The 18861-nt window shown below is 38.2% G+C and overlaps 1 protein-coding gene across 5 annotated transcripts in view; it reads left to right on the plus strand.

The window, feature by feature from the left end:
• Positions 1 to 18861, plus strand: part of SOCS6 (suppressor of cytokine signaling 6) — a 43918-nt gene that overhangs the window by 18793 nt on the left and 6264 nt on the right. Inside the window, exon 1 of one of the 5 annotated variants that reach the window (XM_033175574.1) lies at positions 13995 to 14546. The exons of the other annotated variants lie outside the window; for them this stretch is intronic. The gene's annotated coding sequence lies outside the window, so the exon portion shown is untranslated. Of the gene's footprint in view, positions 1 to 13994; positions 14547 to 18861 lie in introns of those variants that run through there. 5 annotated transcript variants of the gene reach the window in all.

Raw genomic sequence — 18861 nt, forward strand, 5'->3', positions numbered from 1 at the left:
AATTTTATATTTTGTGAACAGAATTGTTTTCTTAATGACTTTTGGTGTGCCAGTAGTTTTATTGTTGTAGGCTTGTAGGGTGTGTGTGTGTGTGTGTGTGTGTGTGTGTGTGATTTCCTTGGGTTTTTCTATGTATAAGATTTTGTCAGCTAGCCAGGCGTGGGGGCTTGTGTCTATAATCTCAGCACTTGGGGAGGCCAAGGCTGGAGGACTGCTTGAGCCCAGGAGTTCAAGACCAGCCTGGGAAACATAGGGAGACCCTGTCTCTATTAAAAGTTAGCTAAGTGTGGTGGCATGCATCTGTAGTCCAAGCTCCTTGGAAGGCTAAGGCAAGAGGATTGGTTGAGTTCAGGAGGTCGAGGCTGCAGTGAGCTGCGATCATGCCACTGCACTCCAGCCTGATGACAGACGGAGATCCTGTCACAAAAAAGCAGCAGAGGGGGACGGATCACAAGGTCAGGAGATTGAGACCATCCTGGCCAACATGGTGAAACCCTGTCTCTACTAAAAATGCAAAAAATTAGCTGGGTGTGGTGGCGCACGCTTGTAATCCCAGCTACTGGAGAGGCTGAGGCAGGAGAATCGCTTGAACCCGGGAGGCAGAGATTGCAGTGAGCTGAGATCGGAGGCGCAGTTTGCAGTGAGCCGAGATCGCATCATTGCACTCCAGCCTGGTGACAGAGCGAGACGCCATCTCAAAAAAAAAGAAAGGCAAAACTAAGATTGTATCAACTATGAATAAAGGTGGTTTTATTTCTTCCTTTCCAATTTGTGTGCATTTCTTTTCTTGTTCCACTGGCTCAAACCTTCAGTACAGTGTTGAGTAGAGGGGGTGAGCGCGAATGTCATTGTCTTGCACCCAGTCTTAGTGGCAAAGCATTCAGCCCTTCACCATTAAGTGTGATGTTAGCTGTAGGTTTTTCATAGTTGCCCTTAATTAGTTTGAGCAAGTTGCTTCTATTCTTAGCTTATAAAAAGTTTTTATCTTCAATAGGTGTTGTCAGTGCCTTCCTGCAGCTGTTTGTTTTTTGTTTTTGTTTTTTTTTGAGATGGAGTCTTACACTGTCGCCCAGGCTGCAGTACAGTGGCACTATCTCTGCTCACTGCAGGCTCTGCCTCCTGGGTTCATGCCATTCTCCTGCCTCTGCCTCCCGAGTAGCTGGGACTGCAGGCGCCCGACTAATTTTTTGTATTTTTAGTAGAGACGGAATTTCACCATGTTAGCCAGGATGGTCTTGATCTCCTGACCTCGTGAACCAGCATGCCCGGCCGCCTTTCTGCAACTATTAAGATGATCGTGTGTGCTTTTTTCTTTCTTTGTTAGTATGCTATGGTGCATTAATTGGTTATTGATGTTAAACCAACCTGGATAAATCTCATTTGGTCAAAGTATATAATGCTTTTTTATATGTTGCTGAATTCAGTTTGCTGATAAGTTTTGGCCAAGCATGGTGGCTCACACCTGTAATCCCAGCACTTTGGGAGGTCTAGGCAGGAGGATTGTTTGAGGCCAGGAGTTCTAGACCAGCTTGGGCAACATAGGGAGACCCTGTCTTTACAAAAAATAAAAAAAATAGCCAGTTGTGCTGGTGCATGCCTGTGGTCCCAGCTATTTGGGAGGCCAAAATGGGAGGGTCACTTGAGCCTGGAAATGGAGGCTGCAGCGAGCCATGATTGCACCACTGCACTCCAGCTTGGGCAACAGAGTGAGACCCTATCTGTAAAAATAATAAAGAATTTTTGTATCCGTGTTCATGATGGATATTGATTTTTAGTTTTCTTGTGATGTCTTTGGCTTTGGTATCAGGGTAGTACTGGCCTCACAGAATGGCTTGTGAGGTGTTCCTTTCTCTACTAGCTGACGGAGTTTGTGAAGATTTGTATTAATTGTTTTATTGTTTTTTTTTTTTTTTTTTTTCACTTTCTTTTTTTTTTTTTTTTTTTTTATTATACTTTAAGTTCTAGGGTACATGTGCATAACGTTTATATCATGTATAACTCCCCAATGCAATCCCTCCCAATTGTTTTAATCTTCAGTGGAATTTACCAGTGAAGCCACCCGAGCCTGACCTTTCTTTATAGGAAGGTTTTTAATGATCAATTCATTCTTTTTTTGTTTTTGTTTTTGTTTTTTTTTTGAGACCGAGTCTCGCTCTGTCGCCCAGGCTGGAGTGCAGTGGCGCGATCTCGGCTCACTGCAAGCTCCGCCTCCCGGGTTCCCGCCATTCTCCTAACTCAGCCTCCGAGTAGCTGGGACCACAGGCGCGCACCATCACGCCCGGCTAATTTTTTGTATTTTTAGTAGAGACGGGGTTTCACCATGTTAGCCAGGATGGTCTCGATCTCCTGACCTCGTGATCCGCCCGCCTCTGCCTCCCAAAGTACTGGGATTACAGGCGTGAGCCACCGCGCTGGGCTATCAATTCATTCTTTACTCATTATGAATCTATTTAGATTCTCTGTTTCTTTTTGAGTCAGATTTGGTAATTTGTGTCTTTCTAGGATTTTGTCCATTTTCTCTTAAGTTTTCTAATTTGTTGGTAAAAGGTGGTTTATAATATTCCCATATAATCCTTTAAATTTCCGTAGGTTTGATAGCGATAGCCTCTCTTTCATTTCTGATTTTGCTAATTTATGTCTTCTCTCTTAATTTCTTTGTCAGTCTAGCCTAAAGCTTTGTGTGTTTTGTATCTTTTCAAATGACCCACTTTTGGTTTTGTTTATTCCCTCTTGTTTTTCTGTTTTCTATTTTATTAATTTCTACTCTAACATTTACTATTTTATTCTGCTTTCATTGGGTTTAGTTCTTTTCTAATTTCTTAAGGGTGAAAGCTTAGGTTATTGATTCGAGACCTTTTCTGATATAGGCATTGAATGCTGTACATTTTTTTCTAAGCACTGCTTTAGCCACATCCCATAAATTTGTGTATGTTTTGTTTTCATTGTGTTCAAAATATTTTTTAACTTTTTCTTCTGATTTTTAGTCTTTGGCCCACTCGTTATTTAGAAGTGTTTTGTTTCATTTAGAAATACTTGGTGTTTCTCTGGATTTATTTCTGTTGTAGATATATAATTAATTTACTTCCGTTGTGGTCAGAGAACATGCTTGGTGTAATTATAGTATCAATCTTTTCACATTTATTGAGGCTTTTTGAGACAGTCTTGCTCTGTCCCCCAGACTGGAGTGCAGTGACACCACTGTGTAATCATGGACAAGGTGCAGCCCCAACGCTCCTGGGCTCAAGTGATCCTCCTGCCCCAGCTGCCCATGTAGCTGGGGCTACAGGCATGTGCCACTGTACCTGACTAATGTGTTTTTAAATTTTTTGCAGCAACTAGGTCTCACTATGCTGCCCAGGCTGGTCTTGAATTCCTGGGCTCATGTGATCCTCCCACCTTTGCCTCCCAAAATTCTGGGATTACAGGTGTGAGCCACCACACCTGGCTATTGAGGCTTATTTTGGTCTATCCTGAAAAATGAAGCCTTGAAAAAATATTAGTTAGGTCAAGTTAGTTGATAGTGTTGAAGTATTATATACCTTGCTATTTCATCTTTATTTGTTCCATCATTTATGAAATTGGCTTTTTGAAATCTTCAAGTATTATTGTTGAATTGTCCGTGTCTCCTTTCAATTCTCTCAGGCTTTGCTTGATGTATTTTGGGGTTTTATTAAGTGCATATGTGTTTATAATTGCTGTGTCTTCATTATGTATTGAGCCTTTTATCATTTTGAAATGTCCCTTTTTGCCCCTAATAATACTTAAAGTCTATTTTGTCTGATATTAATATAGCTATTGTAGCTCTCATGATTATTATTTACATGGAAACTTTTTCCTGTCCTTTTTAAGTGGTTTGCGTCTTTCTGTGTTAGGGGAGCCTGTTGTAGCCAGCACATAGTTGTTTCTTTTTTAAAAAAGATTTAGTCTGACAATTTCTACTTTTTGAGTAGAGTGACATCAGCAAACTTTTTCTGTAAGGGTCAGATTGTAAATGTGTTAGGCTTTGCATGCTTTATGACCCCTTAACAATGCAGCTTTATGGCTGCAGTGAGAAAGCAGCCATAAAAGATATGTAACAAAGTAGGAGTGGCTTTATTCCAAGCTTTTATTTATGAACATTGAAATTCAAATTTCATGTAATTTTTGTGTGTCACTTTTGTTTTTTTATCATTAAATAATAAATAAACAATTTTTTAGCTTATGAAATACACAGAAAGGATGATGCGCTGAATTATGCCTGTAAACTAAAGTTTGCTGACTCCTGGAGTAAGGGTGTATTAGTCCACTCACACTTAATGTGATTATTGATTCCATTGGATTTATGTTCGTCATTTTGCTATTCTTTTTAAATTTTGTTTTTGTTTATTTTTTCCTCTGTTACTGCATTATTTTGTGTTAAGTGCATATTTTTTGTTGTGCCAATTTAATTCCTTTGTTGACATTTTATTTTTTAAATAATATTGTTTAAGTAATTTTATTCGTGGTTTCTCCACAAATCACTCCATGTATCTTTGCTTATCACAGTGTACTTCAAAATAATGCTACCTTAATACTGATAAAATACAGACACTTGGCTTCATGTCTCCTTTTCCTCCCCTGACTTTATGCCGTTATTTTAATTTTTGAGACAGAGTCTCGCTCTGTTGCCGAGGCTGGAGTACAGTGGCGTGATCTCGGCTCACTGCAACTTCCACCTTCCAGGTTCAAGCAATTCTCCTACCTCAGCCTCTCGAGTAGGTGGGATTACAGGCATGCACTACCACGCCAGTCTAATTGTTTTGTATTTTTAGTAGAGAGGATTTCACCATGTTGGCCAGGCTGGTCTCGAACTCCTGACCTCAAGTAATCTGCCTGCCTCAGCCTCCCAGAATGTTGGGATTACAGGCGTGAGCCACCACGCCCAGCCTGTGCTATTATTTATGTAAATTACTATATGTTGTATGTTATAACCTCAACGGTACTGTTAACCGTTATTAACCTATACAATCTCATGGCCTTTGAAGAAGAGAAGAAATGAAAAAAATGTATTTATAGTATTTAATTTTTTTTTTTTTTTTTTTTGAGACGGAGTCTCGCTCTGTCACCCAGGCTGGAGTGCAGTGGCTGGATCTCAGCTCACTGCAAGCTCCGCCTCCCAGGTTCCCGCCATTCTCCTGCTTCAGCCTCCCGAGTAGCTGGAACTACAGGCGCCCGCCACCTCGCCCGGCTAGTTTTTTGTATTTTTTTTAGTAGAGACGGGGTTTCACCGTGTTAGCCAGGATGGTCTCGATCTCCTGACCTCGTGATCCGCCCGTCTTGGCCTCCCAAAGTGCTGGGATTACAGGCTTGAGCCACTGCACCCGGCCTATAGTATTTTAAATTAACCTACACACTTATCATTTCCAGTCATCATCAAATGTGATGAATTCAAAGCACTGAATGGTTGCTATTGACAGTTTAGTCCAGCTTCATAGTTACATTTAGGGAAGGAGATTTATTGGCCTCCTCGTTCCTTTTTTTAAAATATAGTTTTTATAAATGATTTTTTTTGTTTTTTTTTGAGACAGGGTCTCACTCTTGCCCAGGCTGGAGTGCAGTGGTACAGTCACAGCTCACTGCAGACTTGACCTTCCTTCCCAGGCTCAGGTGATCCTCCCACCTCAGCCTCCTTAGTAGCTGGGACTACAGGTATTTGCCACCATGCCTGGCTGAGTTTTTGTGGGTTTTTTTTTTTTTTTTTTTTTTTTTTTGCAGAGACAGGGTCTTCCTATGTTGCCCAGGCTGGTCTTGAACTCCTGGGCTCAAGCAGTCTGTGCACTGTCCCCATTTTCACATGAGGAGACTGAGACATGGATGTCCAGGGTCATTAGGAAAATCATAGTTGCGACATGGACTCCCCTCTCCTGTCTGTGCTCTTAATCATGAGGTTCTGTGTTGCCATGCCTGATGTTAAGTGAGTGCGCATTCAAGTAAAGTGGCAGTTTCTGAATTACGCACCAAGGGTTCAGCACTTGTATCCATTACTTGGTAACTTCTTTTGTGACTTTGGGCAAATTATTAAACTAAGTTTGCCCTTCTATAAAACGGAGATAAAAATAGTGTCTTCCAAGTAGAGCTCTTGTGAGGATTCAAGAAGATAAACATAACATTTGCTCGTGCATAATCTCCAAGTGAGTGGTGGTTGGAGCAGCAGCAGAGGTAGCAGCCTCAGTGATAGGAAGGCTTCCCTCCTTCCTTGTGGTCTGAGTTAGGTGTGGCTCTGAGTGCTGATGGCGTTCTGAAATGTGTTTCTCTTAGAGCACTTCTGACAGTCTCCTGCAGATGTCCACCAATGGATTCTACACTAGAATCTAAGATCCTAGAAGGTAATGAGTTCATCTTTCATCCTTGTGTTTTTGCTGTTGCTTGAAGAGGGAAGCAAAAGGCTGAAATGAGGTACTTGGAATGAGGCAAGGCATGAGGGTAATACTTTGCTTCATGAAATTAAAACTTTAGGAAGAATTGGAACAGTTTGAGAAGGCTTATGGGAGATGGATTAAGGAAAGTTGTTTATACCTTTGGCCCTGAGAGCATCAAGGTCCTGCTTTTCATAATACCAGGTGACTGAAACCCAGAGATAGGGTGTTTTTCTTAGAGTGCCTTATTTTACCTTAAATTGTACCTGAACACTTTATGGGGTGGAGTGGTTGTTTTATAGTAATGTAAAATCTGCTTGACAGTTACAGAAAAGTCTAATATAGGAAATAAAAGTCAACTGAGCCTCCTTATCCCTTTTCCTGTTCACTAGAGATGTAATCACGATTACTTGTATATTCTTTGAAACATTTACTATGCACTTTTAGGCATATAAACATATATACAAATGAGATAATCTTTGCATTTAGTTTTATAGCTTGATTGTTTCCCCAGTACTGTCGTGAACATCTTGCTTTATCTCTAACATTGCATTGTATGGATTATCATTTATTATACTAGTCTAATGATTTTTTATTATTTATAGTTGCTTCCTGACATTTAGGTTCCATATTTTTGCCAAAATGAATTATATAGTAAATGTTTCGTGTAGAGAAGTGAGCTCTAAAATCAGTTGTGTGATTTTAGGCAAGTTCCTTAACCTCTCTGTATCTCAGCTTCCCCATCTATACATTGAGAATGTTAGTACTTCTACTTTTACTAGCTGCAGACATCTGTATAGCCTAGTATGAGCCAGACATTGTTTTAAAAAATCACATATGTTAATGCATTTAAACCTCACAACTAGCCTGAGTGATGGATACTGGTATTTCTAAGGTGATTCCATGGTGGAGAGAGAGAATACAGTACATGAACTTATGCAGTCTGGTTCCACAGTGGATAGTACCAAACTTACGGGCTTATAACAAAGACTTAGCACATAATAGGCCAATATGTGGTCTGTATTTACCAATATTAGGTAGTGATCAAGTAATGTTTGCTTTTTGTTTTTGTTTTTTGTTTTTTTTTCAATTAATGCAATAAGGAACATTGTTGTCCATATGTCTTTGTTTTTGGCATGAGTATATATCCAAAGGACAAATCACTAGTAGCCTAATTCCTTGGTTAGGTGTATATCAGTTTAAATTTTTGGTAAATGTTTTCAAATAATCTTTTACAAAGTTGTAATTGACTTCAATCATGAGTTATGAGCACTAAGTTCAGGATGCCTTTCCCAACATTGTTAATAGTTTAAGGTTTTCACACTCAGATGAAGAGGTTATCTGGTTTTGGTTTGAATTTCCTTTTCAATGAATTTAAAAAATTGAGATATAATTTGCATACAGTGAAATCACCTTTTTTAGTTGCGTTTTGTTGAGTTTTGACAAATGCATGCAGTCATATAAACACCACCACAATCAAGAAATAGAACAATTCCCATTACCCCAAAATTCTTTAGATTTTTTTTTTTTTTTTTTTTTGAGATGGAGTCTTGCTCTGTTGCCTAGGCTGGAGGGCAATGGCGTGATATTGGCTCACTGCAACCTCTGCCTCCTGGGTTCAAGCAATTCTCCTACCTCAGCCTCCTGAGTAGCTGGGATTACAGGCAAGTGCCACGCACCACCATGCCTGGCTAATTTTTGTATTCTTAGTAGAGACAGGCTTTCACCATGTTGGCCAGACTGGTCTCGAACTCTTGACCTCGTGATCCGCCTGCCTCGGCCTCCCAAAGTGCTGGGATTACAGAGGTGAGCCACTGCGTCCGGCCCATGGATTTTTTAATGATGAATGAATTGAGAATATTTTAGGGTATTGATTGGCCACTTGAATTTGTGTTCTCCCTCTTGCTTTCATAGTTTCTTTTTTATTCTTGCCTTTCTTCTTCCTTTCCATCATTCTTTTTGTGTGATGTTTGTTTCTATGCTTTGCCTGCTTGCTTTTAGAATTGTTAGACTTTCTCTTACTGATTTCTAACAGCACAGTTATGTTACAAAATTAATCCTTTGTCATATATGTTTGCAGTTTTTCTCTGTTTTTTGCTTTCTTTATGTCATTTTTTGGTTATCAAGAAATTTATACATTTTGCACTGTTAGCTTTATTCATCTTTTATGGATTCAAGGTTTTATGTTATGTATTAGAAGGCCTTCTGCAGTGCAAGGCGTTTAAAAAATTTTTTCTCCAACTTTTATATTTTAAAAATATAAATATTTATATATTTGATCTTTCTGGAATTCATTTTGAGATAGGAAATTAAGTAAGAGCCCTGCTAGACCCACTAGTCCCAAAAGTTTCTCCCACCTGCTCATCATTGCTCATTGATAGTTCACCTTTCCCTGGTGGTCTTAAGATGTCTTCTTAATGACACACTCTTCCCATATGTCTCTTGGTCTATTTCTTGACTTTCTATTCTGTCTTTCCCCTTCTCCAGTGTTAAGCTGGTGTCACATGTTTTAATATGTCAGGTAGCTCATCCTCTTTCAATTAGTCTTTTAGAATTGTTCTCTTTTTGTTGTTTGGATAACAAAGTTAACTTCACTGTCATTTTGTTGACTTTCTTAGAAAGCATTATTATTGTTTTCTTGGGATCGTGAGTCAAGATTTTGAGAGGATTGAATTGTTTTACCTAAGAACAAGATGTGTCTATGTGTATTTGATCTATTATGATTCTCTACGGAGTTTTAAAGTGTTTCATGTAGTTGTACATTTCCTATTCACTTTTTTTGAAGCTGTTATAAATAGGATCTAGTCTTTTGTTATGTTTTCTTATCTGCTTCTTAAAATGATAGAATCTACAAAAATTAGCCGGGTGTGGTGGCACGCACCTGTAATCCCAGCTATTCGGGAGGCTGAGGCAGGAGAATCGCTTGGACCCAGGAGGCAGAGGTTGCAGTGGGCCGAGATGACGCCACTGCACTCCAGCCTGGGCGACAGAGCGAGACCCCATCTCAAAACTAAAAAAAGCCATAGAATTACTACTGATTTTTACGTATGAATTTTGTGATTGGTCACTTGACTGTTTTCCCCAATACAGTCATGCCCTGCAAAATGACAGTTTAGTCTATGATGAATTGAGTGTGTAATATGGTCCTATAGGATTATAATACCATATTTTTTACTCTACCTTTTCTTTCTTTAGATATGTTTAGATACACAAATACTTACCATTGTGTTACATTGCCTACAATATTTAGAACAGTAACGTGCTTTACAGGTTTGTGGCCTAGAAACAATAGGCTATACCATAAAGCCTAGGTAAGCTATACAATCACGATTTGTGTAAATCCACGCTATGTGTACACAATGACAAAATCACCTAACATACCCCTGTTGTTCAGCGGCATCTATTGAATTTTCAGGTGTTTAATCATTTCATAAGGATGATTTTGTCTTCTCCTTTCCAATATTTATTTTTATTTCTTGTCTAATTCATTGGCTAATATGTTGGAAATAATGCTAATTAATAATATTGATAATTGATGTCCTTGTTGCTGGCTTTCAGCATTTCTTCATTACAGCTCTGATGTTTTGTGTGTGTGTGTGTGTGTATGTATATATGTGTGTGTATATATATATAACATTAAATGTCCATCTGTTTCTGTTTTGCAATGGGTTTGGGGTGTCAGGAATTGATGTTTAATTTTTTTTCAGATCCTTTTTGTGACTCGTAGCTATGATCATATTATTTTACTCCTTTTATCTAAAGTAGTATATATTAATAAACTTCCATATTAGAGCCACGGTAGCAATCCCTGGATATACCTTATCTAGTTGAATTGCTTTTCCCCTACCACTTCCAACGTTTGCTGGTATTTAAGGTTTGTACTTCAGTGTTCCTAAGTGAGATCAGTTTGATTTTTTTTTTTTTTGGTCATCTTTGTCAAATTTTGGTATCAGTGTGCTTTTGACCTCAAAAATAAATTTGGGAGCTTTGTGTTTTCTCTGTGCTCTGAAGTGGTGGTGTGAATTTTGGACCTGTCTTTATTGTCCTTCCCTTTCTTCTCCTGAAGGAAAAAGAGCCATGGTGGCTCCTTGATCACTTTCTCAGTTTCTTCGACAATTGTTAGCTTCTTTTGGATTCCTATGTCTTCAGCTGCAAAGTTTGATGATATATATTTTGCTATAAAATTACCCTTTTCATCTGAGTTTCATATTAATTTTCATAGAATTTTCAAAGTAGTTTTACACATTTTGATTCCTCACGAATGTGTGGTTATTGCTCTATTTCCAATGTTGTATAAGCACATTTCCCTTTCTTAGTTATGCCAGCTAGTTGTTTACCAATTGAGTTTTCTCTTGCATAATCAAAGAATCGAATCTTGTAATGTTTAATGCTGTTACTTTTTATTTTCTAATTCATTAATGTGTGCTTTTATCGTTATTTTTTCTGATTTTTCTTTTGCTGGCTGGGGGTTTATAATTACTGACTTCTTGAATGGAATGCATAATTTGTTTCTCTTAATTCCTTACCATGTAGTTTTGTAAATGTTTAAATCTTTGAATTTTCTGTGGACCTGGTTTTAGGGTCTTGCAGAATCACATAGATTTTGATATGTAGATTTTTTTTTTTTTTTTTTTTTTTTTTGAGATGGAGTTTCGCTCTTGTTGCCCAGGCACTGCAACCTCCGTCTTCTGGGTTTAAGCGATTCTCTTGCCTCAGCCTCTTGAGTAGCTTGGATTACAGGCACCTGCCACCACGCCCAGCTAATTTTTGTATTTTTAGTAGAGACAGGGTTTCAGCATGTTGGCCAGGCTGGTCTTGAACTCCTAACCTCAAGTGATCTGCCTGCCTCAACCTCCCAAAGTGTTGGAATTACAGGCAGGAGCCACCTCGCCCGGCTGATATGTGGTGTTTTCATTTTGTTCATATACCATTTTTGTTCACTTTGAGATTTTGTCTCTGACTTGAGTTATTTAAAGATGTTTGATTTTAATTTAATTTACTTAGTTTTTTTTTTTTTTTTTTTTGCTTGTCCTATTTACTTTTATTAATGCCTTGTGGTTAATTAAGGAGATCTCTTGACTTTTAAAATTTATGAAGGCTTTAATTGGAGCCTTTAGTAACTGTTGCCTAAGTTCTTGAAAAGGAGATGTGTTCTCATTTTTTAGGGTATAGAATCCCATATGTCTAAAAGATAAATTAATTTTGTAATTTAAATTTGCTATATTCTTCATTTTTGTTCACTTCATTCTCCTGGGCTGAAAGAGACATTTTAATGCTGTTCCATTTTATGTTCAAAAATTTTTGGCAGATTTTTTCTTCATTGTATTATGGCTTGTGCCCCTTTTCATTGTGTCTGACCAGTTTTTCTTGAATGCAGTGCCATCTTGTTACTCTACTTCCCCGGTGCTAGCCTAGGCCTTTTTCCAGTCTTTTCTGTAAGAGGACTATTTTTCTTTTTCAAAATTTTTCTGAATTGGTGTTTGTCAGTTAATTGAAAAACTTCACTAAACTAGGGACTCGTGTACTTTAAACATTTTATTTTAAATTAAAACAAGTAAATACACTCTTATTAATTTCTAAATGCAGGACCAATGTGTTTTCTTTAAACATCTATTGCCTGAAGTCTGTATCAGCCTAAATGATACAATCTATATCGTTATGTAATGTGTCTAGGATTTCTAGTTTAGTACTTCTTTTAAGTGTTAGAATTAGAAGTTTAATTGCCTTTGCAAAACAATTTTTGTACAAAGGCCCAGTTATTTTTTTCAAGGTAGCATAATGGAATTTATTTTTTATAATGTATTTTTTGTTTCAATAAGTTTTGGGGGAACAGGTGGTTTTTGGTTACATGGATAAGTTCTTTAGTGGTGATTTCTGAGATTTGGGTACACCCATCACCTGAGTAGTGTACATTGTACCTAATGTTTAGCCTTTTATCCTTCACCTCCCTCCCACCCTTTCCCCTGAGTCTGCAAAGTCCATGGTATCATTCTTATGCCTTTGCATCCTCATAACTTAGCTCGCACTTGTAAGTGAGAACATACAACATTTGATTTTCCATTCCAGAGTTAGTTACTTCACTTAGAATAATGCTCTCCAGTTGCATCCGGGTCGCTGTGAATGCCATTCTTTCGTTCCTTTTTATAGCTGAGTGGTATTACACACACACACACACACACACACACACACACACACCCCCCCCCACTTTCTTTATCCACTCATTGGTTGATGGACGTTGAGTTGGTTCCATATTTTTGCAATTGTGAGTTGTGCTGCTATGTGTGTGCAAGTATCTTTTTCATATAATTTTTTTTTTCCCTCTGGGTAGATACCTAGCAGTGGGATTGCTGGATCAAATAGGAGATCTACATTCAGTTCTTTACGGAATTTCCACACTGTTTTCCATAGTGGTTCTAGTTTATATTCCCACTAACAGTGTACAAGTGTTCCCTTTTTACCACATTCTTTTTGTTTGTTTGTTTGTTTGTTTTTTGAGACAAGACCCTACTCTGTTGCCCAGGTTGGTGTGTGGATGTGCATGGTGTGATCTTGGCTCACTGCAACCTCTGCCTCTGGGTTCAAGCAATCCTCCCACCTCAGCCTCCTGAGTAGCTGCGACTGCAAGCACACACCATCACGACCCACTAAGTTTTGTAATTTTTGGTAGAGACGGAGTTTCACCATGTTGGCCGGACTGGCCCTCAAATGCCTGACCTCAAAGTGATCCACCTGCCTCAGCATCCCAAAGTGCTGGGATAACAGGTGTGAGCTACTGTACCTGGCCTATTATTTATTATAGACAAATTTTTTTTTTTTAAAGGAATGTTTCCCTAGTCTTTTTGCCTGTACCTGATTCTGCAGAAAATATTTTTAGCCACTTGCATTTATTATTTCTAAATCAATTAGCACTATTTTTATATAAATAATTTTCAAAAATATACTTATTTGTTCATATGTTTAAATTGCATAATGAATTTAAATACAAAAAAAAAGTTTGCATCTGAGTATCAGCCATGCCCAGGATCTATCTTTGATATTGGAGATATGGCAGTGACCACTACTGAAAACATTCCTGATCCCAAGTAGAACACACTTAGTACAACTAGCTGGTAGCATAAGAAAATCACAGGAACAGTGAAGAAGAGAATAGTTGGAAAGAGTGGAAATACTGGAGAGATTTTATGATATTTTAAAACTTTCTGAGATAATTTGTTTTAGTGTGTCCTTTCCATATATAACATATGATTGTTGTTTTTTTTTTTTTTTTAGTCAGATCTTAAAATGTTTTTCTTCTAGGCTGGGCGCGGTGGCTCACGCCTGTAATCCCAGCACTTCGGGAGGCTGAGACGGGTGGATCATGAGGTCAGGAGTTTGAGACCAGCCTGGCCAACATGGTGAAACCCTGTCTCTACTAAAAATACAATAATTAGCCGGGTGTGGTGGTGGGTGCCTATCATCCCAGCTACTCATGAGGCTGAGGCAGGAGAATCACTTGAAACCAAGAGACGGAGGTTGCAATGAGCCGAGATCGTGCTGTTTCGTGCCATTGCACTCCAGCCTGGGCGACAAGAGTAAGATTCCATCTCACAAAAAAAAAAAGAAAAAAAGAAAAAGGAAAAAAAAAGTCTAATACTTGGATTTACTCCATTTATATGTATTGGTATAACAAACATTTTGGAGCCTACATCTTATATTTCATGTTATATTTGTATTGTAATTCTTTTTTATCATATGGTCTGTTCCATTCTTCCTTTTTCTGTTCTCCCTTTCTGGGAAGACTTTGGTATCTCTTATTTTTCCTTTTTTTCCTAAGGGAATGGCAAGTAGGGTTCCCACAGGTTCAGGAGCAGTGGAGTAGAATCTAAGAAACTGAGATGAAAGTACATGAACCATGCAGGTTCAGAAATTGACAATGCAACTTAGGGTATAGAGAGATATTTACAACGCTATTAACTTTTTATGTGGATTCTTTGCTTTATGTTAAAGTCTTTACTCTTTTAAATTGCCTTCACAGATAATTTAAGCCTGTGGCTCTGGTCTGTGGATCCTCTTTCATCATAATGCTGAAACATCATTTGCCTTTTTCACTGATGGGACAGAAAACAATGATGGATAAAACTGATGATGCCTCACCATGAGTCAAGGCAGTGGCACCAAACTGTAATAGTAAATGTAATCATAGTCATATGTTTTTTACTTGAGTAAGAACCAAGCACTTTAGTTAAAAAAAAAAAAAAAAAATTGGTTATACTTATGGGTGCCATTAATGAAGCTATAAAAACTATTAATTTTATGAAATCTTTACCCTGAGCATACATCTTTCTAAAATCCTTTTTATGAAATGTGAATATTTCAAAGACACTTTCTAGTACATGCTGAGGAAGGGTGTCTCCAGGGGAAGCGCTTGTTGTTTGAATTGCTGGCTACACTCGCTAACTAGCTCCTTTTTTTGTGAAATAACCACTTTTACTAAAAACAACAATCGATAGACACACATGATTAAAATATTTTCCCATAAATGATCAACATGAGTCTGTCACTTCAATAAAAACAAATGACAGTATTGTTGCCAGTGATAAAATTCAAAGTTTCTTTTTTTTTTTTGAGATGGAGTCACGCTCTGTTGCCCAGGCTGGAGTGCAGTGGTGTGATCTCGGCTCACTGCAGCCTCTGCTTCCTGGGCTCAAGTGATTCTCCTTCAGCCTCCCGAGTAGCTGGGATTACAGGCGTGAGCCATAACGCCTGGCTAATTTTTGTATTTTTGGTAGAGACGGGGTTTCACCATGTTGGTCAGGCTGGTTTCGACCTCCTGACCTCAAGTTACCCTCCCAGAGTGCTGGCATTATAGGCACGACCAATGGGTTTGAATGTTATAGAGTAAAAAATTTCATGTTATGGTTTCAGATTTTACAGGGCAATTTAACATTAAGAAACTGTCATTCATTGAGCTTTGATATAGTATCAAAGAAAGATATCCGTAGTTATATGAAAAGATTATTAAGTAAAATATATTTTTCCTTTTTCCAACTATGTATCTGGAGGAGGCTGAATTTTCTTCTTACAGGTAGTCCCTCATGCACAGTTTAATTACCCACGGTCGACAGTCATCTGAAGACAGCTAAGTGCACTACAGTAAGATATTTTGTGAGAGAGTCCACATTCTCATAGCTTTTATTACAATATGTTGCTATAATTGTTCAATTTTATTATTACTTATAGTTGTTAATCTCTTACTTTACCTAACTTAAAAATTAAACTTTCTCATAGGTATGTGTGTATAGGAAAAAAGCAAAGTATACTTTATATAGGGTCTGTACTGTCTGTGGTTTCAGGAAGCCACGGGGGATCTTGGGATGTATCCCCTGCAGATAAGAGAGGGCTACTGTTCTGTGACAGATTCAGTGCAGAAGCAGACATGAGAGTCTGGCTGTCTTCCTTCAAGTCAGGCAGAAGAGATTTACAGTAATGTCATGTGGTGCCACTTTCACTGATTTTTATTATCATTCATGAAAATGTTATTTATGTTAACAAGTAAAGAGTATATTGTTGTTTTAAAATACATATAAAATTAGGCTGGGCACGGTGGCTCACACTGTAATCCCAGCACTTTGGGAAGCAGAGGTAGGAGGATTGCTTGAGGCCAGGAGTTCAAGACCAGCCCAGGCAACACAGACCTCATCTCTACAAAAAGTAGACAAAATTAGACCTCATCTCTTCAAAAAGTAGACAACATTAGCCAAGCATGGTGGCGCGTGCCTACAGTACCAACTACTCGGAAGGCTGAGGTGGGAGGATCACTTGAACCCAGGAGGTTGAGGCTGCAGTGAGCCGAGATCATACCACTGCACTCTAGCCTGGTCAACACAGCAAGACTCTGATTCTGTGTCTTCAATAAATAAATAACAAATGTTCTCAGGATTTTCTTTTCTTTTCTTTTTTTTTTTTTTTTTTGAGACAGTTTTCACTCTTGTTGCCCAGGCTGGAGTGTAGTGGCGCAATATCAGCTCACTGCAACCTCTGCCTCCCAGTCTCAAGCAATTCTCCTGCCTCAGCCTCCTGAGTAGCTGGGATTACAGGCACACGCCACCATGCCTGGCTAATTTAGTTTTTTCTTTTTTTTGTATTTTTAGTAGAGATGGAGTGCACCATGTTGGCCAGGCTGGTCTCGAACTCCTGACCTCAGGTGATCCGCCTTGGCCTCCCAGAGTGGGATTACAGACGTGAGCCACCATGCCTGGTCTCTCAGTTTTATTTTCTAGTAGGGTACATTTCAATAGACACAACCCACAAAAACAATGCTTCTTCCTGTCTTCCAATAATTTGTAAGAGAATAAGGGGGTTCTGAGACCAGAATGTTTGAGAACTACTGATGTAAGCAGTAGAATGACAGGTAGGACAGTTTGGTGTAGAGAAAGAATGTGAGCTTTGCAAATAAATAGCCAGGTTCAGATTCTGGATCTGCTGTTTCTAGTAGCAAATTGTTTAACTTTGTTGGGCAAATTCCAATCTCTCTGATAACCAGTTTCCTCATTTTATAAAATGGGGATAATAAAGCTGTTTTGTTTATTGAAGGTTAATTAGTTGTTTGATCTTTTAAATTTTTTCATTATGTGTTATGATGACTGACAGACATGACTACCTCAAGTCATTTCTTTTAGAAGAGGTTGAAATTATTTGAAGAAGTTATCCTTTACCCATATGGATAAAGTATTTAAATGTGTAAAGCTTTTTCCCTTGAAACTTTATATACATTTTCAAGTATATGTGTAAACTTAAAATTTTACAATTAGAAAAGCAGTAAAACTAATTCAGAACATTTACTTAGGCATGAGACAGATGGTAATCCTATAAAAAGATGGCACGTATTTTTGGATGTGCAAACAGAAAAACAGATACTCTTAAAAATTTTAGAGTAATCTTCGCCTAGAATATGAAGGGAAGAGATAAAAGACCATATGGCCTAATAGAACTTTTATAGTTTGTAATGTGTCTAGGATTGCATTTTGTTTCTTTAATATCAGTATTGATTAATAGCTTACAAATATGGATTGGTGCTTGAAAAAGGAATAATTTTCAAGTAGGTAATTGCCAGGTACTTTTACCGTGGTTGCTAGTCTCTCGTGTTTTGGGGTATGGGTGTGATAGTGGGAAGCAGAACTATTTGAATCTCACATTTAGTAGGGTTAATCAGTTACTGATTCTGGCAGTTATAATATTTCATTATGCTTGGGTAGAAGACATGCTACTAAGACACTGAGTTCACCTAATATACAACTTCATTTACTATTCAAAAGTAACTGGTGCTTCAAATATTTTAAGTTTTTTATTTTTTACAACTTATTCGGAAATGTAGTACATGACAGTAGACTTTTAAAAATTGGTTCTTCCTTTTTGGGGACATGGTATTACTGATCCCCTGATAGGTTGTCTGAACTGAATGGTTTTTAGTAAGGATGATTCCATCTGCACACCACCCAAATCCTACCTGTAACTAAAAGGAGACAATTGTCAGGTTCTCTCTCTCCTGTCAGTTTCCACCTTGTGTACCATTATATTACAGAAGGGTTGATACTACAATTTATCTGTTCATACATCTGTCTCTCCTACTGGATTAGGTGACCATCAGTTATTTATTAATCTGTGTATTGCCACACAGGGCTAAGCCAAGCTGACTCAGCGGAGGCCAAGTAGGGGCTTAGTAAATGCAGAGTGAATTCATGAATGGGATCAAAGCTAGAGCCCTAGTCTTGTGCCAAGAAACTGAGTGGTGCAAAACTGCTGGTTTGGGAGGCTAGAATCTTGTTCTGGGCTTTATTAGCATTTCGCTCAAGTCAAGCGAGTCACCTTGTCAAGGCATACTCTGATGGTTGCAGAGAAGGCAGAACATGGCCTTGGAGGAAAGAAAACATTCCACACGATTTAAACACAAGGCCTTTGCAAAGTAGTGTTAGGATCACTTAACCTGGTTTATGGAACCAAGATTTTTTCTTGTGAAATGACTTTCAGAAAGTCTTTACAGAATGGAAATCCTGTCATTTCAGTGTAGAACAATGTACAAAAAAAGTTTAGAAAATATATTTCTGGATATAGAAGTAAAAATTTGCCATGGGAAATTGCAAAAAAAGAAGAGTAAGAAAGAATAATTCTGGAAATATGTTTCATAATCTTCCAAATCAATCAAAACTAGACACGTGGGTTTTTATGGATGTACTTAAGAGATGAAGCTTTTCAGCCCACATGCATTGGGCTTCTTCCTTCTCTGTGCATTGGGAACTTGAAGGTGAATGATTCTTGTTCTGAAGGAACATCTCTACATAATGAAATTCTTTTTGTTTATTTTGACACATGCTTAAATATTTATAGTATGCATAAGTTGTTGAGTTGACTAGGCTTGTTACTGCAGTTCTATGGAGCGCCTTTATTGTCGTCCTGGGACATGGGCGGGCAGCAGAGGAGCAGTCAGGATCAGTGCTGAAGGAGTGTGCCG

The sequence above is a fragment of the Trachypithecus francoisi genome, unplaced genomic scaffold (assembly GCF_009764315.1).
Source record: "Trachypithecus francoisi isolate TF-2019V2 unplaced genomic scaffold, Tfra_2.0 Contig01474, whole genome shotgun sequence".
Lineage (NCBI taxonomy): Eukaryota > Metazoa > Chordata > Mammalia > Primates > Cercopithecidae > Trachypithecus > Trachypithecus francoisi.